This window comes from Arachis stenosperma, chromosome 1 (genome assembly GCF_014773155.1).
Source record: "Arachis stenosperma cultivar V10309 chromosome 1, arast.V10309.gnm1.PFL2, whole genome shotgun sequence".
In the NCBI taxonomy this organism is placed as follows: Eukaryota; Viridiplantae; Streptophyta; class Magnoliopsida; order Fabales; family Fabaceae; genus Arachis; species Arachis stenosperma.
Window position 1 is genome coordinate 55,882,143 of NC_080377.1, and position 23,499 is coordinate 55,905,641.

At 33.6% G+C, this 23,499-nt stretch overlaps 2 pseudogenes; one reads left to right on the forward strand and one right to left on the reverse strand.

Moving 5' to 3' along the window:
- Positions 1 to 659: 659 nt before the first annotated feature.
- LOC130970176 (chlorophyll a-b binding protein 3, chloroplastic-like) lies at positions 660 to 4,902 on the forward strand (annotated as a pseudogene).
- Positions 4,903 to 5,359: 457 nt separating this feature from the next.
- LOC130938448 (cellulose synthase A catalytic subunit 2 [UDP-forming]-like) lies at positions 5,360 to 18,288 on the reverse strand (annotated as a pseudogene).
- Positions 18,289 to 23,499: the final 5,211 nt, after the last annotated feature.

The following is a 23,499-nucleotide window of genomic DNA, read 5'->3' on the forward strand; positions in this document are numbered from 1 at the left end:
ATCCCTTATCTGAATTAAAGATTTCATTATTAATTAAGCAATTATTGGAACTTGTAATAATAATTTTAGATTTTAGATATCATGATCTCAAATCACAATTCTTATGCCATTCGTTAGCATGAACCATAAAAGAAGATAAGATTATCTATTAATATTGAGATTAAAATGATGATTGAAGTGAAATACTATACAATTATATAACCTGATATCAGTAAAAATAAATATTTTTTATATAATCTCGTAAATAATTATCTAAAAAAACGGATGTAATTATACAATTGTGTAAAACATTTTATACTGTCAATACATCAAAATTAAATCATAATTTAATATTACAATATAACTTGGTGTTTAATAATGAGATCAATGCACTATACGTAACACTGTACACATTTTTTTGTAATGTAACATACATTAGAGATATTATAGCCTATCCAAAATCACAAATGGCAATTCCTTATTGGATGGTATAGTTATTTCTCAAGATGTTTGATATATTTCCCAAGGAAATAAAAAAATCATGAATGATAAGTTGTAGGTATGAACTTACAAAACAAAACAGATTTTTCAAGCCAATAGAATCTCCGATATAGATTTCATAAGATAAGGACCTTTGCAATATATAGTGTTAAGTGTTAACCTATCAAAGCATCAACCATTCTCTTAACTCTTTACTTTCATTCACAAGTTTTCTTTTCTTCATTGGTATAATAACAATGGCTGCTTCAACAATGGCTCTCTCTTCTCCCTCATTGGCTGACCAAGCAATCAAGCTTTCACCCTCCAACCCAGGGCTTGGTGTTGGAAGAGTCACCATAAGGAAAGCAGCCACCAAGCAAGTTTCCTCTGGAAGCCCATGGTACGGCCCAGACCGTGTCAAGTATTTGGGTTCATTTTCGGGTGAGCCCCCCGTCCTACCTTACTGGTGAATAGGGTTAAAAACAGATCAGGTAGTCCAAACTTTACTTTTAACAGGCCAGGCCTATAATAGAGTATATTGACCTTAACTTGGCCTGTAGTTTAGTATAAACTTTTTAATGAGTACTAAGTCTGGCCTGTTCTGAACCTGTCAATAGGCCTATTTTTTGTTTTTAATAATAATTAAATTTAAGATATAATTTAATTTTTAAAATTATAAAATATAAAATAATAAATTTATGAATAATATTGATACAAAATAAAGACAAAATATCAATAAATAACTATTATTAATTAAAAAAATATATATATGAATATATTCCCACTTGACTACTTCCAAAATATGTAACATATCAAAATAAAAGAGTTCATCAATATCAAGAGTTGTAACAAATCAACTAAACATAACATCAAATAAAAGCTAATAACTACTTAAATCAAAATACAGTAAAGGAAATGTTGGACAAATAATCAATTAATTCTCCAAGCTTGCAAGTGATTTAATCTTCCTGTTCCAACACCATAAAAAAAAGCAAACATACACATATCATTAGATTTTTAAATAATATAAATGCAACAAATACTTTTTTTATTAGTACAAAAGAGAATGTTCAAAATAAAATTGTGGTCATAATCTTAGTATAAATTATAAGATACCTCATTTATATATCATGAAAATTTAACTTTATTATTCTAACTACTCACATTATACTAATATTAATGTTTTCACATTTAAAAAGAGAAAATATTTTCTATAACATAAATACTTAGTCAAAAAGAGAAATATTAAAAAGTTGATTTTTATCTTTGGTTTTTTTCTTCAAACCATACTTGTTCTGAAGCCAGTCTCCTCCACAAATGAGAGCTTCAATGGACTCTTGATTTAGTCGAGAACGATATTCATCAATAGCTCTTCCTCCAGTACTAAATGAAGACTCTGAAGCCACCGTTAGGACAGAAATTGCTAATATGTCTGCTGCCATTTTAGATAAAACCTTGAGTTTCAAGCTATTGTTTTTCCACCACTCCAAAGCACTAAAAGACTTAGAATTGCCTTCAAGAATGTAAGCACTCTCATCAAGATAAACTTTTAATTCTGATTTTGTTGGATGAATGGCTTCTTTTTCTTGAACCATATTCAACATTTCATCAATTCTAGTAATTTTAGAACTAACCACATTAGAAGAAGCAACTAGACTATTAGTGTTAACTCCACTTGTTATTGTCTCAAGTTTGTAAATTAAAAGAAAATAGAATTTAATTAATAACATGTAATTTGCTCCTAAGATCCAAAACACAAGTAAGAGACATTACCATATTGCATTCTCCCCCATATTTGTCAAACTTTTCTTTCATTGAGGTTGCCATTTCTATCATGAAGGAATCTCTATCTTCAATAACATCATCAATTACTTGTTTCACTCTCCAAACTTCAGGAAGGTACAAGTTTGCAGTAGGATACTCACTACCAGAAATGACATGAGTAGCAAGATTAAAAACTTTTAAAAGGTTGTAAATCTTGTTAACTTTCCTCCAATCCTCTAATGATGGTTCGTAATTGTAGTGGGGTTCTCTTCTCTTATACACAGAAAACACAGATTTAAACTTCAAAGTTACAGATAACATGTTGTAAGTAGAATTCCATCTTGTGGGACAATCAATTATGAGATTTTTCTCCTTCAAACGCTTGTTTTCAGCAATCTTAACAAATGTTATAAATCTTGAATCATTAAAATTGACATATTTGACACTCTCACGAACTTTATAAATAATACCTTTCATTTTACCTAGCCCATCTTATACCAACAAATTCAGAATGTGTGCACAGCACCTAACATGAAACAAACTACCACCAACAAATAATGAGTTGTTATCTGAAATAGTATCCTTAAGAACCTTAGACATGAATCATTATAGGAAGCATTATCAACAGATACTGAGAAGACTTTGTTTTCAATTCCCCAATTCTTCAAACACTTGAAAATAGCATCCGCAATATCAATGCCACGTCTAGGAGTAGGTACTTGAACAAAACTCAAAACCCTTTTTTGAATATTTCTGCATCAATAAAGTGACCTGTGATAATCATATATTCAACAATTTGATGGCTTGATTTTCACATGTCAGTTGTCAAACTTATCTTTCTAACACCTTGTAACAAAGCCTTCAATTGTTTCTTTTCAGCCTCATATATTGCCAAGCAATCACTTGAGCAGTTTTACGAGAAATTTTATGAAATTTAGAATTGGCATATTGGAAGCCCCACATCCAAACTTCATCCTCAACAATGCTGAAAGGATGCTCATGAACCATAATTGCTGTAGCAATTATTTGTCTCATCTTCTCTTGGTGTCACAAAGGGATTAACACTTGAATTGGAATGTTGAAATGGAATCAATGGTTGCTTCTTTTGTGCATCAACATGCAATCTCCTTTGTAAGTAACTACTAGAATGCCTCTATAAATGTGAAGTACTAGCTCCTTTTCCAGCATAAGAAAACATTGATTTGCAATACTTGCAAATAGCTTTTGTACCTTCAGAATTTTCAACTTGATCAAAATCGTCGCAAATTAGTGAAGTCTTCTTCTTTTTTTGTAACAACAGTTTCATTACTACCATTTTCATCAGTGACTGGTTGATTTGTAATAGTTGTTGTCTGTGTTGGTGCAATGCCAATATCTGTTGCTGGCATCGTTGGTACTGACCGATTAATTTCTTCTCCATTTAAAGAAATAGAATTGGCCAATGGATTACTTGGAGTTACATTTTTAAAACCTATTATAATGCCTAAATAAAAATTAACAGACAACATTATCTCATGATTTTTTTTCTTTCATTATATCAATGGCATAAAGTAAGAACCTTTTAATGGAAAAAATGATAAAATTTTATGTTCAAAAAAGTAGAAATAATATCACAACACAAACAAAAAATCGAACTTAAAAAAAGATCTTTGACAGAAAAAAATCCTAATTGATAAAAAATTATTAATATTATAAAAACAAATATAAAAAATAATAAAATAAAAAATAATGACATGAGAAAGAAGAAGAGAAAAGAAAATGACCATGTATATATGTATTTCTTTATTAGTGTGGAGGGAAAGTTTTTAGAATTATTTTATTTGATTGACTTTTGATATTCCAACATTAAAGATTAAAGATATTAAAAAAAATAAAAATACATATATATAATTAAAGAGACAAATAATTGAGTGAATAAAAATATTTTCATAAGATAAAAGACCTCAATTCAAATCTTTTCAATAGTATTTTTATTATCATAATAAAACTCTATATATATATATTTGTAGGCTCAGGCCTACTGGTGAATTCCGTGGTGACTACGGATGGGACACTGTTGGGCTTTCCGCCGACCCAGAAACATTTGCTAGGAACAGTGAGCTTGAAGTAATCCACGGCAGGTGGGCCAAGGTTGGGGCCCTGTGCTGTGTCTTCCCCGAGCTCTTGGCCCGAAACGGTGTCAAATTCGGCGAGGCGGTGTGGTTTAAGGCCAGGTCTCAGATATTTAGCGAAGGTGGGCTTGACTACCTGGGAAACCCAAGTCTGAAACCGTATTGCTGGTGGGCGCAGTTGAGGGCTACCGTATAGCTGGTGGGCCTCTCGGTGAGGTGACTGACCCACTATACCCAAGTGGGCCTAGCTGATGATCCAGAGGCCTTTGCTGAGCTGAAGGTGAAGGAGCTAAAGAATGGCAGACTAGCCATGTTCTCTATGTTTGGATTCTTTGTTCAGGCCATTGTCACCGGAAAGGACCCATTGGAGAATCTTGCTGACCACCTTGCTAACCGAGTCAACAACAATGCTTGGGCCTATGCTACAAACTTTGTCCCTGGAAAGTGAGCTATGCTCATACTATAGATAGAATGTAGTGAAATTTGAGTGTCTATTTTATAATCATATTGTTGTATGGTGATGTATCTATTGGAATGTGTGAAATGTGAATTATTTTGTGTTCTTTAATATGTTTTTATGCACTTTTAATGAAAATTAATTATATATTGATATTTGACATAATAACAAGCAATAGCTTAACAACTATAGATTTTCAGATGCTATGTACTGATCATGTTTTATTCACTTGGTGCAAAAGCTAGAACAAAATCACTTTTGGTTACAAATATGAGATGCCTTATTCAGAAAGAAACTATAAATTACAACCTCCTCACCTCATCTATGGGAATTTAAACTAACCTTGAATCCAAGCTTATGTTACCCACAGAAAGCACATGTATGAAAAAAAGAATAATGAAACTCTAAATTGTTTTTTGCACAGCCCTTTTGTATATCTACAAACATCCACCACAATGAACCCTTTCTGTAGCAGTGTCTCTCACCAAGAGATTCTTCTGCATCTACTGATATTATTTGACAAAAAACTTTATGCAAATTTTTCTTGTTTGTTTATGTGCCTTATTCATCAATCACACTTCAATCCATAAAGTTCCAAAACAATGTCATTTTTGGCCAAAAAAGGGTTGATCCTCACCCAAAGAAGTGTCAAGAATCAAGATTGAAGCAAGGAGAATAGCCCAAACCAAAATGATTGTAGGAACACCTTGTTTTTCCCATGACACCCTTGAGGAAGGGGTAAAGATGGACAATGACCCAAAGTGCAAAGAACAGCTTCCCAAAGAGAGGACCCCAAGAATCGTAGCCATTGTTTATGGCATCAGAGACACCAACAATAACTCCAATGATGTTTAATTGTTTATTATGAGCAATATCAATGGAGGAATCAACAATGATGTTCACCTGAATATGTAGAGTTCAGCAAACTCTCCATCATTTGTAGCTTTGGATGTGACAGTGAAGTTTGTGTTAACTCCTGCTAGCACCTTTAGCAACCCTTGAAAGAGCGCAAAGAGGTGCGAGGAGGCGCCACCGATAACCCAAAACTGCTCATTCCTCCAACAGTCATGTATGCCAGCTCCTCCCCATTGCATTTCCAATATGCTAGTTGCAGCTATAGAGATGAAGAGTGCCATGAAAATTATGCTGGCATAGTTGCTAATCTGAGAACCAGAAAATGAAGCATCAATGAAAAACTACGTAAAAGAAAATCTACTTTCTTTCAAGGACTAATTTGTTGATCTCTTAAGAACTAAGTTAGCAACATTTGACATGAGAATACAATATCTTGTAATGCAAGTAATCCTACCTCAGGGACTATGAACTTCCCAGTGAGAAGACACACAGCAGGCAAAGTGCAGTAGGCAATCAAGGGAATTGAAGTAAGAGGATAAACAACTGAGTTTATGTAAGAAAACCGCTCTAGCCACTTCAAGCCGCAACCATATCCATACCATAGAGGACAATGCCTACTGAACAGGATCTCAACCGATCCAAGCGCCCACCGGAGAACTTGATCCAGACGGTCCGAGAGATTTATAGGAGCTGAACCCTTAAAAGCAGGCCTTTTCGGCATGCAATAAACTGACCTCCAGCCATGACAGTGCATCTTGAAACCTGTTAGAATATCCTCTATAACTGAGCCATAGATCCACCCAACCTGAAACCCAATTCAGCACAGGATTCAATACACATAACACTACAAGCTTAAAAAGCCATAGTTTAAAAATCCTTTTAAGTATAGAAGAGAATCAAGAGATACCTCTTTACCCCCATTCTGTCTTATCTTCATAACCACAACTAGTTACATGAATGGCTTCTTTCAAGAGTGTAGCAGAACTTGCTTCTTTTGGAAGGCCTCCATCTTCCATAAGTGTTACAGCAGATTGCCCAAATTTTTTCTCAAATTTCAGTTGAGACATCAATAGTGATTTCTCATTCTCAACTCCTAGATGCAACAAAAGTATGTGTTATTTACTTATTTTTAGTATCTTATAATACATATTTCCAAACAATAACACACGGCAAATTTTAAGTGTCTCTTACATTCAATACCCTCTTCTATGTTTTCTAGTGTATGCATTTGCTTTGTATCATCCTTATTCTTTAACATTTTCATGCTTGGCTTCCCTTTGTTCTTCTTCTTCCGAGATCCACAACAAAGGCGGCAACACCATTTAGGCCAACAGTTACACGTCCTCCGTGGTGGTTTCTTGGAAAAGGGGGCATCATATCCATAAAGTGCATGCCTCCTGAAGACACACCCAGTTCCCACATATATTGGTCCTTGGATTCCATCTAAACCTTTCATATTGATCTACACAGAAATTGAAACCAGAGATTAGTTCTTCCTTCAAATCAAAATAATTATCAGAGACACATAAAAAAAAAGGGTCAAGAAGAGAACATTAAAATTGTTATATACATCAAAGAACACAACTTTGCAATTTGAGTATCTATCGTGACGATCGATCCCATCAAATCTTTGAGGAAATTGTACATAGCAAATTTTCTTCCCTGATGTAGGATCCATCATGAAGCACATGGCTTCACGAAGGGCCTTACTATTGTTTATGTAATGATCACAATCAACATTCAGCAGGTAAGGAGCATTGGAGATAATTGCTGAAACTCTCACCTTTTGAAAAAAAAAACCATCATATAAGCTGGTTAGAGAAATGAAGACACAAAAAAAGCTGAGAAAAAGTTCTGATAGACACATAAAAATGGATTCTACCAAAGCATTCATAGCTCCAGCTTTCTTGTGGTGCTCATATCCAGGTCATTTCTCACGAGACACATAAACAAGGCGAGGCAATTCGTTTCCCTCAATGTCGCGAACACCATTTTGACCAAGGAAAACCTTCACAAAGAGTATCATCATTCATCACAAATTCACAATTGAATTCATCCAAACAAGCCTTGTGATTATGAATTATAACAGAAACTGAAAAATAAAATATATATACTGCTCACCTGAATCATTCCAGGGTGATCTCTAACATTGTTTCCAGGCCATAGAGTCCCATCCTGCATTGTCCAACCATCTTCAGGAACCCTCTGTGCCGCGCAACCAATGCATTAACGAGGGGCGGAACTTAGTTGAGACAAGGGGCCATGGCCCAAACTTTTGTTAAAAAAATTAGTAATTCTCTTTTAAAAAATAAAAAATAGTTAAGTTGGCTCAAATATTTTACTATAGCTCAGGATTCGGTGGTCGTAGAATGTTTGGACCATTAAATGGTCCTATAACAAAACATGTTTTTTAAGGTTTTTTAATAACTGCTAAATAGTCCTTTTTTAAATTTAATTACAAATTAACCCCATATATTTTATTTAATTATGAAAACGATTTTTTATTTTATAAAAATTATTTTAACCAAAATATATCATCTTTATTAACAATCAAGAACAAAAACAATAACGAATTAGATCTTCCATTGATCCTAATAAATTTTTTGGCCATTCCAATCGATTAAATTATTAAATTTGATCTGTCACGTTCGTGAGGAGTCATAAAATCCTGTTTCATTGAAAACCAATCGATTGGACTATCAAACCAATCGATTGAATTCTAACTCAATCGATTGGATTTCAGTTTATCACTAAACAATCGATTGTAAATTGCTGGGAAGCATGGTTTTGCATAAATCAATCGATTGGTCATAGTAACCAATCGATTGAACAATGAATTAAATGTGAAATTTATGTAATTCAATCGATTATTTAGGATTTTCAATCGATTGATTTCTTCAAAACAATCGATTGGTCTCACTATTCAATCGATTGGTTATGGCTAAAAATCGATTGAAGTTTGCACGTGACTTCTAATTCAATCGATTGGTTTGAAACTTCAATTGTGGAGACTTTTCCCTCAATGTAATACCTAATTTCTTCATCTCCTTTACTTTAATAATGTTTTCTTTAAGTCACTGCTGCTTCTTTCTTCCTACCTACCTTGCTTGCTGTGATTTCGTTCATTTGTTGCAGGAAAATGATTTCAGTTTGTCCGTTCACATTCGTTGTGTTCATGAGAATGTACTATAGTTATAGTGACTCAACCCTATCAATTTTCATTTTTTAATTATCCTAAACTATTAATTGATTGGTTACACCCTCTGTTTTTCGTCGGCTGCATTGGCGCTTCAAATTTGATTGGTGCTCAATGAGTACCCGAAACTGAAGCTAACTCAAGGAAGAAAACTGCTTGAGATATGACAATTTCGATGACGTTTTTCCAATTTATATTGGCGATGATCGTACAGACGAGGATGCTTTTAACTTAAAAATAAATAATCAAACTTATTGATATTCAATTAATTACACTATTTGTATTACATATCTAACTGACTACCATAATCATCATCAGGTTTTACGCAACAGAGGTCAAGGAATTGGAAATCTTGTTTCTAGAGTTCCAAAAGACACATAAACTTCATACACCTTGAAAGATCCAGAAGAGGTAAGTTCCAACAAATAATTATTATCTTATAAATATAGTATTTTTTTGTATTATGGTGAATCTGAACATCCTTGCCCAACCAATATGTTCAGGTTGAGCAATTTTTGCGGCGTCTAGTGGAATGGAAAAGACGATTACACCAACAAGTGCATAGAGAGATTTATTCCATGAGTAGTATACTTAACTTATTGTAGATTACCTATTGAAGGAATATAAAAGTTTCAAACCAATCGATTGAATTAGAAGTCACGTGCAAAGTTCAATTGATTTTTAGCCATAACCAATCGATTGAATAGTGAGACCAATCGATTGTTTTGAAGAAATCAATCGATTGAAAATTCTAAACAATCGATTAAATTATATAAATTCCACATTTAATTCATTGTTCAATCGATTGGTTACTATGACCAATGGATTGATTTATGCAAAACCATGCTTCCCAACAATTTACAATTGATTATTTAGTGATAAATTGAAATCCAATCGATTGAGTTAGAATTCAATCGATTGGTTTGATAGTCCAATCGATTAGTTTTCAACGAAACACGATTTCATGACTCCTCACGAACGTGACAGATCAAATTTAATATTTTAATCGATTGGAATGGCCAAAAAATTTATTAGGATCAATGGAAGATCTAATTCGTTATTGTTTTTGTTCTTGATTGTTAATAAAGATGATAGATTTTAGTTAAAATAATTATTTATAAAATAAAAAATTATTTTTATAATTAAATAAAATATATGGGGTTAATTTGTAATTAAATTTAAAAAAGAACTATTTAGTAATTATTAAAAAATCTTAAAAAACATGTTTTGTTATGGGACCATTTAATGGTCCAAACGTTCTGGGACCACCGAATCCTGAGCCTTTTACTATAACTTAAAATACTAAAGTTCAATTTTCATCTCTTGCTTTTATTGCATAATAGTTTTTAGTTTTAAACATTCAAATCATGTTGAATTTGGACTGAATTGAGTGTATTCGCATTTCGCAACTCTCTATTCAATAAGTAACACTCCCTCTATGGCTCTACCTGAGTTCAAATATAAAAAATTAGGTATTTTTTATTTATGTAATTTAATATTATTTTATATTTTATTGTTTATTTAATTTAATTTTTTATATGATAAAAAATATTAGAATATTCAATAAGTATTGATACTATCGTATTTGTATAAATTGATAAAAAAAAATTCAATAAATATTATAAATTTTAATATTTGTCCTTTTAACTTCTTTTTTATATATTTTACAGGATATATATTCAAATTTTTATATAAAATAATCATGAAAAATCAAAGAATTGATGCTTTTAAGAGGAAGGTTAATATTTAAGAAGAAGAACATATAACTTTTATAATATCAACACCTGTAGTCTGTAGATAGTTCTTCTACTTTAATGAAACACAAAAAAAGTGAAATACAACCTTCAAAAGTTCAAAGAGTTGCATCTGATTAGTTTGACCTTAATTCTTTGGAACGAGACCCTAGAAAAAGGCTTTAAATTTGGCAATATTACCCAAATCAGAGAGATGAGGTTAGACGAGTTTATCTTAAATGGGTCCATATCAAAAACATATTGACAATTATCTTCTATCCGGCCCCCCAAAATTTTATTTCAAGCTCCGCCACTGTTAATCCTCACCTTGAATTCTTCATACTCTCTCTGACAATTTTTCAGCACACAATGTTTAGAACTCTATAAAATAGATCATATTTTAGATTACTCAACACAAGCAAAGTAATAAGATATTTTTCGAATCTTAATAGCGCGACGCTCTCTGATAAATGCTGCATCAACTTTGTCTTTGAGATAGTCAACTTTCTATGCAAAGTACCATTTAGGAGCTCTTGGTTCAATGCTGAACTTCTTGAAAGCAGAATGGAACCCACTTCCTTGCAAACTCAGATGTCTCTGAAAGTGCTTCAAATGTAAGCATGGCAGCACCATCATAAGAGACATAGCATGCAACTTTCTCCACTGGATAATCCACAGCAAGGACTGAAAGAACAGTGTTTGCAGTGATAAGTGGAGGCTCCTTCATACTAACAAACACATCTACACAAGCTAATTCTGATGGCTTCCCTTCCTTCTCATACCTGTTACATTGTAAACCATTAGCTTTAGATTAATCAGTACTCCCTCAATTACAAAAGAAATTAAAGCAGTTTCATCATTAGTCTTAGATATTTGATGTCACTCTATTTTATAAAGATAAGTTTTTTTAGTTGGTATAGTATTCTTTAATATGGTTCAGAAAACCGAACGGAACCGGCCGGTTCGACCGGTCAAATCAGGAACCGGCCATAAAACCAGTCCGGTCCACTGCTAATAACCGTTATAGAAAAAACGGTTCAGAAATGCGGTTGGACCGAACCGGTGATCGACCGGTTCTAAAAAAACGACGTTGTTTTGTGATTAAAAACAAAACCAAATCCTGAAACACCCCCTTCCCCGAATCAAGATCCCAAGAATCATTCGTGCACCCCCATTCGCCCCTTCTGAAGCAAAGAAAAGAGAACCCTAGCCCTAGGATCCTTGCCGCCACTGTCCCCAGGTTCTCGGCGCCTCCATTTCTTCCTCTTCCCCCTGTCCGAAACCCAGGTAGCTCGGCTTGTCATCCCCATCTTCCCTGGCTTTTCTGTTCGTGGCTTGGAGCAGCTCACCGTTGGGTCGCCGCTTGCCTTCGCCTCACCTATCGTCGTTGTCTCACCAGTTGCCATCCATGTCTCCGTCGAAGGTTAGTGATGGATCTGTTTAATTTTGCTTCTGGTTACTGATGACTCTGTTAGTCTGTTTAATTTTGCTTCGCATTCGCTCCTTCCTTTTAATTTTTCCATGGTTAGTGGTTACTGATGAGTGATGAGTGATGGCTCTGTTTAATTTTGCTTCTGGTTACTGATGGGTCTGTTTAATTTTGCTTCGCTCTCGCTTCTTCTTTTTAATTATGCTCCGTTTACTGATGAGTGATGGCTCTGTTTAATTTATGAATGCTTGGTTCTTCTTGTTCTTTTTAAAAGGACCCTTCCCCCTTTTCTCCCCGACCCCCCCCCACCACCACCCTTCTCCCTTCGCATAACCCCTTCCCCCTTTCCCCTTAACTAGGGGTGTTCAAAATTGATCTGGACCGAACAAAACTGACCAATCGAACCGAAAAAATTGAAAACCGAACAAACTGAAAACCGAAAAAATCGAAAAAATTAAGTTTTGCTATTTTTTGCGGTTCGGTTCGATTTTCGGTTTTGCCACTAAAAACCTGAACCGAACCGAACCGAACCGATCAAATAAAAAAACCCTAAAAAACTAATAGACAATTACCTCACCCCACCCTCGTCACTCATCAGATAACCTAATCCCCTAACATTCCTAACACATAACCTAGCGCAGCCACACTCTCAAAAGAAGCCCCATTAGCCCAGCCCCTCCCAACGCCTCGCTGAAGAGAGAACTTTTGCGTGGTCTAGAATTAGAATAAATTCTCGTTGCAAGTATAGCTTCTAAACCAACAAAGTCCTTTCTTACAAACGTTTTGGTTGTCACAAGTAACAAACCCCTAAATAAATTGATAACCGAAGTATTTAAACATCGGGTCGTCTTCTCAAGGAATTGCAAAGAGGTATGTTCTTATTATTGGTTATGAATTTGTAAATTGGGGTTCTGGAGTTTGGGCAATGGGCACAGGTATATTTTCAAAGCAATGAAAATAAATAAATAACTGTAAAATAAACTCTTGGCAAGGTATAAGAACTGGAAGTCCTATCCTAGTTATCCTTATCAATTGTGATGAGAATTGGATTTTTCTCCCACTTTGTTAACCTCTAACTATGAAGGTAACTTAAGTGGATGAATTAATTTTGATTTCTCAGGTCCTAGTCTTTCCTTGGGAAAGGCTAGAGTTATTGGAACTTGAATTAATGAAATGAAGAAATCCAATTCTCAATCAACAATGAGTTTGATTACTCAACAGTCACCAATTATTTAACCAAAGCCAAAAGGGAAAATATATAAATTAAATTAAAAGCATTCATATAAATAAAACAATCATAAACTGAAATACCTCAAATAACATTAATTAAGAAAATCAATCCAAACATAAAGAGTTCATAAACTAAATTGGTAAAATATATAAAAGGAATATTAAACCTGGAATTCAGAAGAAAATTGTAAGTTGGAATAATAATAAATCCTAAATCCTTTAAGAGGAATCCTAATCCTAATCCTAAGAGAGAGGAGAGAACCTCTCTCTCTAAAAATTACATCTAAAATTGTAAAAAGTGAATTATGAGAACATGCTTATGAATGGATGCATTCCCCCACTTTATAGCCTCTAATCTGTGTGTTCTGGGCAGAAAACTAGGTCAAAAACAGCCCAGAAATCACTCCCAACGCTTTCTGGTCCGTACAGGTCACGGAAGAGTGACGCGGAGGCGTCGTCCATGCGTTAGCGTGGGTTGTGTTCCTGCCAGGTCACGCGGCCGCGTGATCCACGCATTCGCGTCATCTGGCATCGGGGCAGCTATGGCAAATTATATATCGTTGCGAAGCCCCGGATGTTAGCTTTCTAACGCAACTAAAACCATCTCATTTGAACCTCTGTAGCTAAAGTTATAGCCATTTGAGTGAGAAGAGGTCAGGCTGGACAGCTTAGCAATTTCTCCAACTTCTTGTGTTCCTTCCACTTTTGCATGCTTCCTTTCCATCCTCTGAACCATTCATACCCTGTAATCCCTGAAATCACTTAACACACATATCAAGGCATCTAAGGTAATAAGAGAGGATTAATAATAAGCAAATATAAGATCAAAGAAGCATGTTTTCAATCATAGCACAAAATCAGGAAGGAAAATGTAAAACATGCGAATAGTATGAATAAGTGGGTAAAGAGTTGATAAAAACCACTCAATTGAGTACAAGATAAATCATAAAATAGTGGTTTATCACTCGCAGCCCTTTCTAATCCAGCCGAACCAGCGCCTCCCAGCTCCTCCCATTAGCGCCTCCTAGCTCCTCGCATCAGCGCCTTCCAACAGCGCCAGACCAGCCACCCAGCAGCGACATTTAGCCTCTCCTAGGAGCGCGAACCAGCAAACCCAACGCCTCCCAGCAGTGCCGGACCAGCCACCCAGAAGCGACGTTCAGCCCCTCCCAGTAGTGCAAACCGGCGAACCCAGCCCCTCCCAGCCACCCAGAAGCGACATTCAGGTATTAATTTGAATGATTTCTGTTCTATAATCAGTGTATTTTTGTTCGAATTTCCAGTAATTGTGAATAATTTTATTTTGTTTGAATTTCTGGTTTTGTTTGAATAATTTCTGTTCTAACTTCTATGTTCAGTGTATTTTTGTTTGAATTTCTGGTAATAGTTTATAATTTTATTTTGTTTGAATTTATACTTTTGTTTGAATAATTTCTTTTCTAACTTCAAAGTATTTGTAATTGCTATTAATTTTGTTTTGTTGTTCAATGTATAATTTCAGTGTATATTTGTTGCTGATTGTTCTTCATTGTTTAATTTATTTCTTGTTGATTTACTGAAATTGCTTCTGATTATGGTTCATTCATTTGTTGTTAATTTACTGAAATCGCTCTGATTGTTGTTCTGTTATTAACTATTCATTATTCAATGTATTGTTCAGTGTTCAAGCTCAAAGGATGTCTTTAACATAGAAAGCTCTTCCCTAAGCCTCAGGTTTTGTTTTGATTCTATTTTTTTTATTTTGGTTCAGTCTTATTGATTCTAATTTACAGTGAACACTTGGTTGGCTTGTTCTTGATTCTGTGGTTGAGTTGTTGATTCTGATTTTGTTTTTTAATTTAGAATTTTTTGTTCTGTTTTGATTTAGGGTGATTTTGACTTAGGATTGATTCTGAACTTTTTGTTTACTCAATGATAATACAGGAAAGGAGAAGGTGAAAGAGAAAAAATTTGTGGAATTAATACACCACATGAAAATTTTTGAAATTAGTTTGGTTGTATTTTTTATTCATTTTGGTTTTATTTCTGATTCAGTCCCTTTTTGCTTTTCTTTTTTGCTTCTTGATTTTTCTAAGTCAGGTTAATTATCTAATTTGAATTTGTGGTTTGGTGTTCTAATTTATGTTGTTTTAATTTTTGGAAGACAGAGTTTTACATCACCTGATATATATATATACATCGTATGGAAGTAGAGATTGATTGATAATAATTGTTGCTTTCCACCACCCTTATTCTTATTGCTATGATTTAATGAATTTCTTTACAGTTTAAGTTTTGCATACTATGATTCATACGTTCGTATTATGGCTTAATTTTGTTAGGTAAGGATGGATATAATTTTGCATTTTCCAAATGATTGAAAAAACTGAACAAACTGAACCGAACCAAACCGATTTTAATGGGTTTGGTTTGATTCGTTGGTTTTGGTAAAAAACCGAACCAAACCGCACTGCAGTTTAATTAAACGATCGGATTGGATAACTTTTCTCTATAAAACTGAACCAAACTGCACCGCGAACACCCTACCCTTAACTTTACGCCTTTTTTATTATTATTATTATTTTTTTTATTAAGGATAATTTAGTTATAAAAATAAAAAATTTGAAAAGAAGAACGATTTTAAAATAAACTAAAACTTTGGAGACCATTTTATAGTGAAAAAAAGGTTGGGAACAAAATAAATTTTCGGCCTCTAATGACTAGTTAACCCTTATTATTATATTCATATTTACTTAAAACAATATTTAAATTCACAAATTAGTTGTTTCACGTAATAGTTGATATACCTTATTATTCAATTTTTGGATGTATAATTTCAAATACAAATATGGCTTTATTTCTTTTCCTAATTGCATTCATATATTGATGTTATTAACTTATTATTGCAATTAGAAGATAAGTTACAACGGACAATAGCATAAGTAGTTACTCTTAGTTCACCCATGTAAACAATTAGTTAATAATAATATATGTAAGTAATTTACTCTTTTAATTAAATACAACTTCTCAAATTAACTTAATGAAAATAAATGAGTGTTTTTATGAAACAGTTTTTTATATACAAAAATTAATTTATTCTCTAAATCTAGTTTATTTTGAAACCGGGACAGTAATGAAGTAATGAACAATCACAGATACGCATAGTAGTTAAGAACTACCTTAAAGATAAACGATCAAGGTATGTTTCTCTTTCAATTGGACACCATTTTGGGAACTGATCAAGAATCCATGAAGCAGCAAACCAGATTTCACATATGGCTGATGTGAGCCACAATGCATATGCATCATTCACAGGGTGCAGAATTCTATAATGAAAGAAGAGGCAGAGAATTGCAATCCTGAGAACTATGATTATTCTGTATGGATTTATTCTGCTTGAAATTATTGGCAACTTTCTCCATAGTGGTTGTCTCCCCTCATCCATTCTATTAGAAGAAATTCAAGTGAAAATTTTATTGTAAGAGAAATGTAATTAAAAGTTACAAGAGTTAAAATTTTGATCACATCAATCATTCACGCGATCAATATAAAAGATAATTATTTTTGCTGATGTGGCGTCACGTAGTTGGATACACGTGGAAAACTATTTTATAAGAATTTCACCTACTTTAGTAACTCAGGGTCATCAAACTCATTAAGATCCTTACACCCTTCATGCTTAACCACTTGAAGTTTTTCACATTGCTTCTTCTTCCAATCCTCTGTTCTTTCTTTCCATGCAACACTTCCATATCCATAAACTGCCAAGTCTTTCTTAGGATCCATAGCTCTTGCTTGAACTGCATCACCAGCAGCATTAATTTGTCACATTAATGGATACACAAAAACAACTTTGACTTTGAAGTTTGACCTTACAAAAAATTACCGGGCACAGAGGAATCAGGAAAAGGCATAGGATGAACACGTTTTCCACGAGGCATGAATGGGGGAATAATGAGGGCATGTTTATCAGCAGAGATTCCAACATCCTTAATTGACACACAAAAGAATATCAGAGAAAAAGACTCAAACATGAAAAGCTACAAGAGTTGGAGAATTATGCTTTACATTTTACTTTACCTCTTGACCATAAGTTAGTAGAGGGATCTCAGAACCTGCCACAGAAGCTGCATTAAACTCTGAAGGTGTGGTACTGATACCTAATCCAACATTAAGGCGAGAAGATAGCATTGTCTCAGCAATGTGATGATGATGATGAGGGTGGCTTCCAATATCAAACTCATTCTCCAAATCATCAACATCATCCTCTTCTTCATCACCCTCAACTCTAGGACAACCTGATATATAAACAACAAAGGAAGTTAAAAGTTAAAACATAAATATGTTTGGTAAGTGTTTCGGAACAGAAAATACAGAGAAACTGAGACAATCAAGATAGATCGACTTGCATGTTTTAGTATTTCTATATTTCTATTCTGAGACAGTTACTAACTAGGGATCAAAGTTGAAAGATGAAACCTTTGATGCGGTTGTATCTTGTTTTGCATTGAGGGCAAACTTGGTTCCCTTCTCTTCTTTCATACTCATAGCAAGGCTTGCAAACAGGGAATGCACACTCATTGCAAGCACAAATGGATCACCATTAATTGTGACCTCGACTTCATCACCACAGATCTGACATATTTGACCACTCAATTCTGTAACAGCATTCACCTGCATAAATCATGATAGCAGTTATCGTTTCTTGAAAAAAACTTGGATGGTTGATGACTTCACTGACACAAGATTCAAAGTATAAAAAGGATAACCTTCAATTACAAAACTTATTTCAGAAACTAGTTGCAAAAGAATCAGTTAGGCCTCAATTTTAGCATAGAAATCATGAAAACAAAACCCAATGGAGATCTTTGTTTTTCTTATTTAAACTCTCCACGTGGCTTTGTGAAGTGTTCACAAGAATAAAAAAAAGACACACTTTTTTAGGAAGATTATTATGTATAAGAAAGAGAAGAGACTCACTCCTGCAGTGTCATCAGCATTGATAAGAACAGACTCATTCCTGTTATGAGACCCTGCAATGAGTCTTCCCTTGGTATCCATTAACACTTCTCAGCTCTCACACACAATATAACAAACACAGCTTGTGCAAATGACTATGTGCTTCAAGTTTGGAGGAGTAGCAAATATAGAAAAACAAAAGGAGTTGGTTGTTAACAACTAAAGAAAGCTGTTAAAACGATTCTTTTCTTGCAGAATCCAGTTTTGTAACATATTTGCCATGTTACTACTAATTTAGTAATACTAAACTTAACTAGTCTCTCCCTTTTTTCTCTCAGAGACACACAAAGTTGCAGCAAAACACGTTTATAAGAGAGGAGTGTAGAGAAAGAAAAGGGAGAAAAGGGAAAAGTGGAAACATCATAGACACTTAGACAGAAACAGAACAAGACCAAAAACAACTTATTATGTATGTATATGTACAAATTGTACATGTGTGTTGTCAAGTGTACCGTAGTTGGATACATATCCAAGTGTTTTCTACTTTTCTTCGTCTAATAATGTCATGATATTTTAATCAACTTGGGTTGGTCAAGTGGTCAGTTTACTTGTCCTCTTAAGCTATTAAATAAGTGTCAAGAATTCAAATTTTGTCTTGTGCATGTAGTAATTCATTGACCAACGATAAATTAGTCTTTATTAGCTTGTCAAATTAAAAAATACCATGGACAACTAAAAAAAATATCACGATATGTGTATGTAAATATAATAATTAAAAAATAAATACAGTAATTTGGTTAATTATATTAAACCAGCTAACGTAAAAACATCATAATAGTTATCAAAGAAGAATAATAATAATGCACTCGTGAATATCAATGCCTAACAAACTGTATCTGTCTCAATAATATTTGTATATATATAAGAAAATATATAAATATGGGTGGATGCTGCTGATGTGGTGGAGCAGAGGAGTTGATACTATTTGAGAATGTAAAATTCACTCAGGTAAATAATTTACTTAACCAATCAACTAAAAATTATTAAGTGTGCTTGTTTTGAATTGGTTCAGCATCTCCATTATTTGGATCAAAATGATGCTTTGGATGAATGATTAAATTAGAAGATTCTTTTGATCCGTTTGGTACCTTTAAACATATATATATATATATATATATATATATATATATATATAGAACATTAACCTATATATTATTAGGTTAACAACCAAGTATGTTCATTATATATACCCGCTTTAATTTATTGTTATAAAAATTTTAATGTTATATAATAAAATTATTTATTCTAAAATTTTTAACTAATAATAATGATATTTGAATAATTATATTTTTAAATTTTAATAGTTGGATTAAGTAATTAAATTTATTTGGGTATTATTAAATTGTTAAAAAAAGACTGTTTATGAAAAAAGAATTTTTTTAGTGTGTTTAACAAAATTTTAATAATAAAAAAAATTTAAAAATAAATAAAAAATATTTTATATTATTGTATCATTTGTTAAATATAAAAATATTTGTATATGAGATATTTAAATATAAAATTATTTTTATTTTTTTAACAAAATTATTATTTATTTTTTTCATAAAAACGCATTCAAACAAATTTTTTATATTGGAATATATCTTTAGATATTGCACATATTTTATCAACAACTTCTAATATAGAATCTTATGCATGTGTCCATCATGAGGTTTTATTTAGGTTTAATTATTCTGTTAGTTTTTATAGTTTGGCCGAATTTTTAATTAAGTTCATATAGTTTTTTTTCTTTCAATTGAGTTTTTATACCAATTTTTTTATTTTAATTGGGTCCTTACAGTGACAAAAAATGTTTGGAGTAACGAAATATTTCGTTCCAAAATTGGATATACCTAGTTACAAACATTTTTTATAATCCTCAGTGTATTTACTTATTTTATATTGTCAAAATTGCCCCTACCTTAATAAAGGACTAACCCTTGATCTTCAGTAATAGAAAAATAACCCTTGCTCTTCCTCCCTTTTCACTGAGGCAAAAGAAACCCTTTCTCTTTATCCCATCTCCGTTTCTGATTGTTTGATAACGCGTTTGCATTCCATCATTGTGTGATCGAGGTTTGTTATTGTCTATCGTGACCTCCTTTGTTGAAGGAGCTAATGTCGTCGTTGTTGCAAAGGTACGAGTTACACTTTTTTTCATTTTTCATTCTTTCAAAAGTTGCCGAACGTTATAGCATTAAAGTCATTAGCATTGTTGGTGATGTTTGATTAGGGGATGACTAATCAGCATTTTTCGTTTTTTACTGTGTAGCAATGGGAGAATCAAAGTTCACAATAGAGCTCTATCACGGAGAAAAATTTATTGACACGGAACATGGACTAGAATATTTAAGTGGGTTGGTTGTGGAAGACTTGCATTATGAACTAGATGAATGGTCTCTGCAAGAGATAGTGAGTTTGCTGAAGGGTCTAGGCTACAAGGGTTATGCGAAGCTATGGTGGAACGAACCTGGAATGGACTTGAAGTTAGGTGTCAAAGAGTTGAAGTCAGATGGGGATGATGTTAGAATGGCTAGGGCTTTAGTTAATGATTTTGTGAAGCATGGTATAGTGTATGCTGTTGATGGTTACAGAGAAGGTAATGGGGTTGAAATCACATCAATGGATCCAGATTATGTCCCAAATGAAGGCGAAGATAGTGGACTGATAGAAGTAGAAGTCGATGTTGAGTCAGAACCATCTACTGAGGAGGATAGGTTTGATGACAGTGCTGATGATGGTAAACATGAGGATTACTTTAGGTTCGATGTAGAGGATGGTGTTGATGGTGGACAATCAAATGCGTTTGGTGGGTTCAATGGCCCGCTAAATCAAGAAGGGACAACAGAGTGATACTGTGAAGACACTAAGTCTATCAACCCTCTTTTCTTGTGCATTTTTACCCCTAATTTCACCCTTTACCCGACCAGAGTGATACTGTGAAGACAATAAGCAAACATCGCCAACCTTCTTTTCTTCATCAACCCACTCAAAAAATTTGCATCTTCTACTTGGGCAAGACATGAACCTTCTATTTGGATTCTTGGGTGTATTAGAACTTTTTAGAATCAGAGAGTCTCCACAGAAGCAACGACTCCTCCTCTCCTTCTGCTTCAATCACTCACCTTTCATATCATCTTCATTATCAAACCACTCAAAAAAATGCACATTGGCACTCGTCCACAAGCTACATACCTCCTTCCATGGCTGGCCACTTTAGAAGAAGACAGAACAACAACTGTCTCTCCACAATAACACAAATGTCTTCTCTTGTTGAGATTTTTTGAACTCGAAATTCTTGAAGAACGTTGGGTGGAATCCATGCAAGATGAGAAAATTTCAGCAACAAATAAGAAGAAAGGGAGAAGAGGAGAACGATGAACAGAATAGGGTTCTGGAGTTTTAGGATGAGGGCAAGGATTATATAGGGTTATACACATGGGTATTTTAGTAAATTTAACACAGGTTAATGTTTTATTTAACGTTCACTGCGAATAGGGACCCAATTAAAACAAAAAAAATTGGTATAGGGACTCAATTGAAAGAAAAAAAACTATAGGGACCTAATTAAAAATTCGGCCAAACTATAAGGACCAATAGAGTAATTAAACCTTTTATTTATATATTGCAATCATGTTTAGGGTTTATTTAAGTATATAATACAGAAAAGGTTTTATACAAAGGAAAGATCTTGTGCATAGAAAGAAGATTCTTTCTATACCTGTATATTTTTATTGGGAGGCTTCTTCCATCGTGAAAGTATCTTCAGGAATTTTAAGGTCCAGAAAACATTTATAATTAATGAATATTTTAGTTCTTGGTTCATAAATATTTTAAAATGAAAAAAAGCAAATTTCTGACAACTAAGTGTCTTAGTTATGATTTTTTACTTTTCATCATTTCTTTTTTTTTAATAATAAAAATTTTTATCCTTAAAATTGACTTTCTAGTTTCTAAAATATTATTTTAATATTCACTACGATTATTCTTATTCATATTTTTCTGATAATTATAATCATTTTCTTTTTTTATTACGATTGTAATAATAATACTAACTATTATCATTATCAATTTGTTGATCGAAAAAATATTTTCAATAAAGGTAAGTTGATTTGGAGGAAAGCAGAGACAATTTCTCGAAAAGATGTATGCGTAAGCGTAGGATTGGAAGTGGTCGACACGGATTAGACTTCGATTGACTTATTAATCTGATATGCCTAATCGAATAGGATATTCGAGATAGGTAATCGAGCAAGACATTCGAATAAAGTGAATCAAACAGTTATGGTAGTGGAGCAGTTAAAGGCCTCAATCACGCGAGAAAATAATGGGAAACATTCACAATCAAATTGCAGGAACGGTTATGGTGCACGAAATTGTGATCTCTAACAATGGCGCTCAACTTGGTATGCAAGTTCATAATCTCAGCACTTTCTTCACAACTCCACACAACTAACCAGCAAGTGTATTGGGTCGTCCAAGTAATACCTTACGTGAGTAAGGGTCGATCCCACAGAGATTGTTGGTATGAAGTAAGCTATGGTTATCTTGTAAATCTCAGTCAGGCAGATTCAAATTGGTTATGGAGTTTTGATAATTAAAAAATAAATAAATAAACAATAAAATAAAATAAAGATAGAAATACTTATGTAATTTATTGGTGAGAATTTCAGATAAGTGTATGGAGATGCTTTGTTCCTTTTGAATCTCTGCTTTCCTACTGCTTTCATCAAATCCTTCATACTCCTTTCCATGGCAAGCTGTATGTTGGGTTTCACTGGCGTCAATGGCTACCTCCCGTCCTCTCAGTGAAAATGGTCCAACTACGGGTTACGTAGGGCTAATCATCTGTCGGTTCTCACTTGGGTTGGAATAGGATCCAGTGATCCTTTTGCGTCTGTCACACGCCCAACATTCATGAGTTTGAAACTCGTCACAGTCATCCCATCCAAGATCCTACTCGGAATACCACAGACAAGGTTTAGACTTTTTGGATCTCAAGAATGCTACCAATGGATTCTAGCTTATACCACAAAGACTCTGATCTCAAGGAATTGAGGGCTCTGTTGTCTGGAGAGGCAATCAACACGCATGAACTAGGAATCCAAGAGATACACGCTCAATCTAAGGTAGAATGGAAGTGGTTGTCAAGCACGCGTTCATAGGTGAAAATGATGATGAGTGTCACTGACGTTAGGATTTTTGCTAGTAAAGAATTTTATAAAAATAGTCGCGTTGTAGATATAGATTCTAAACCAACAGAAATCCCTTCGTGCAAATATTTTGGT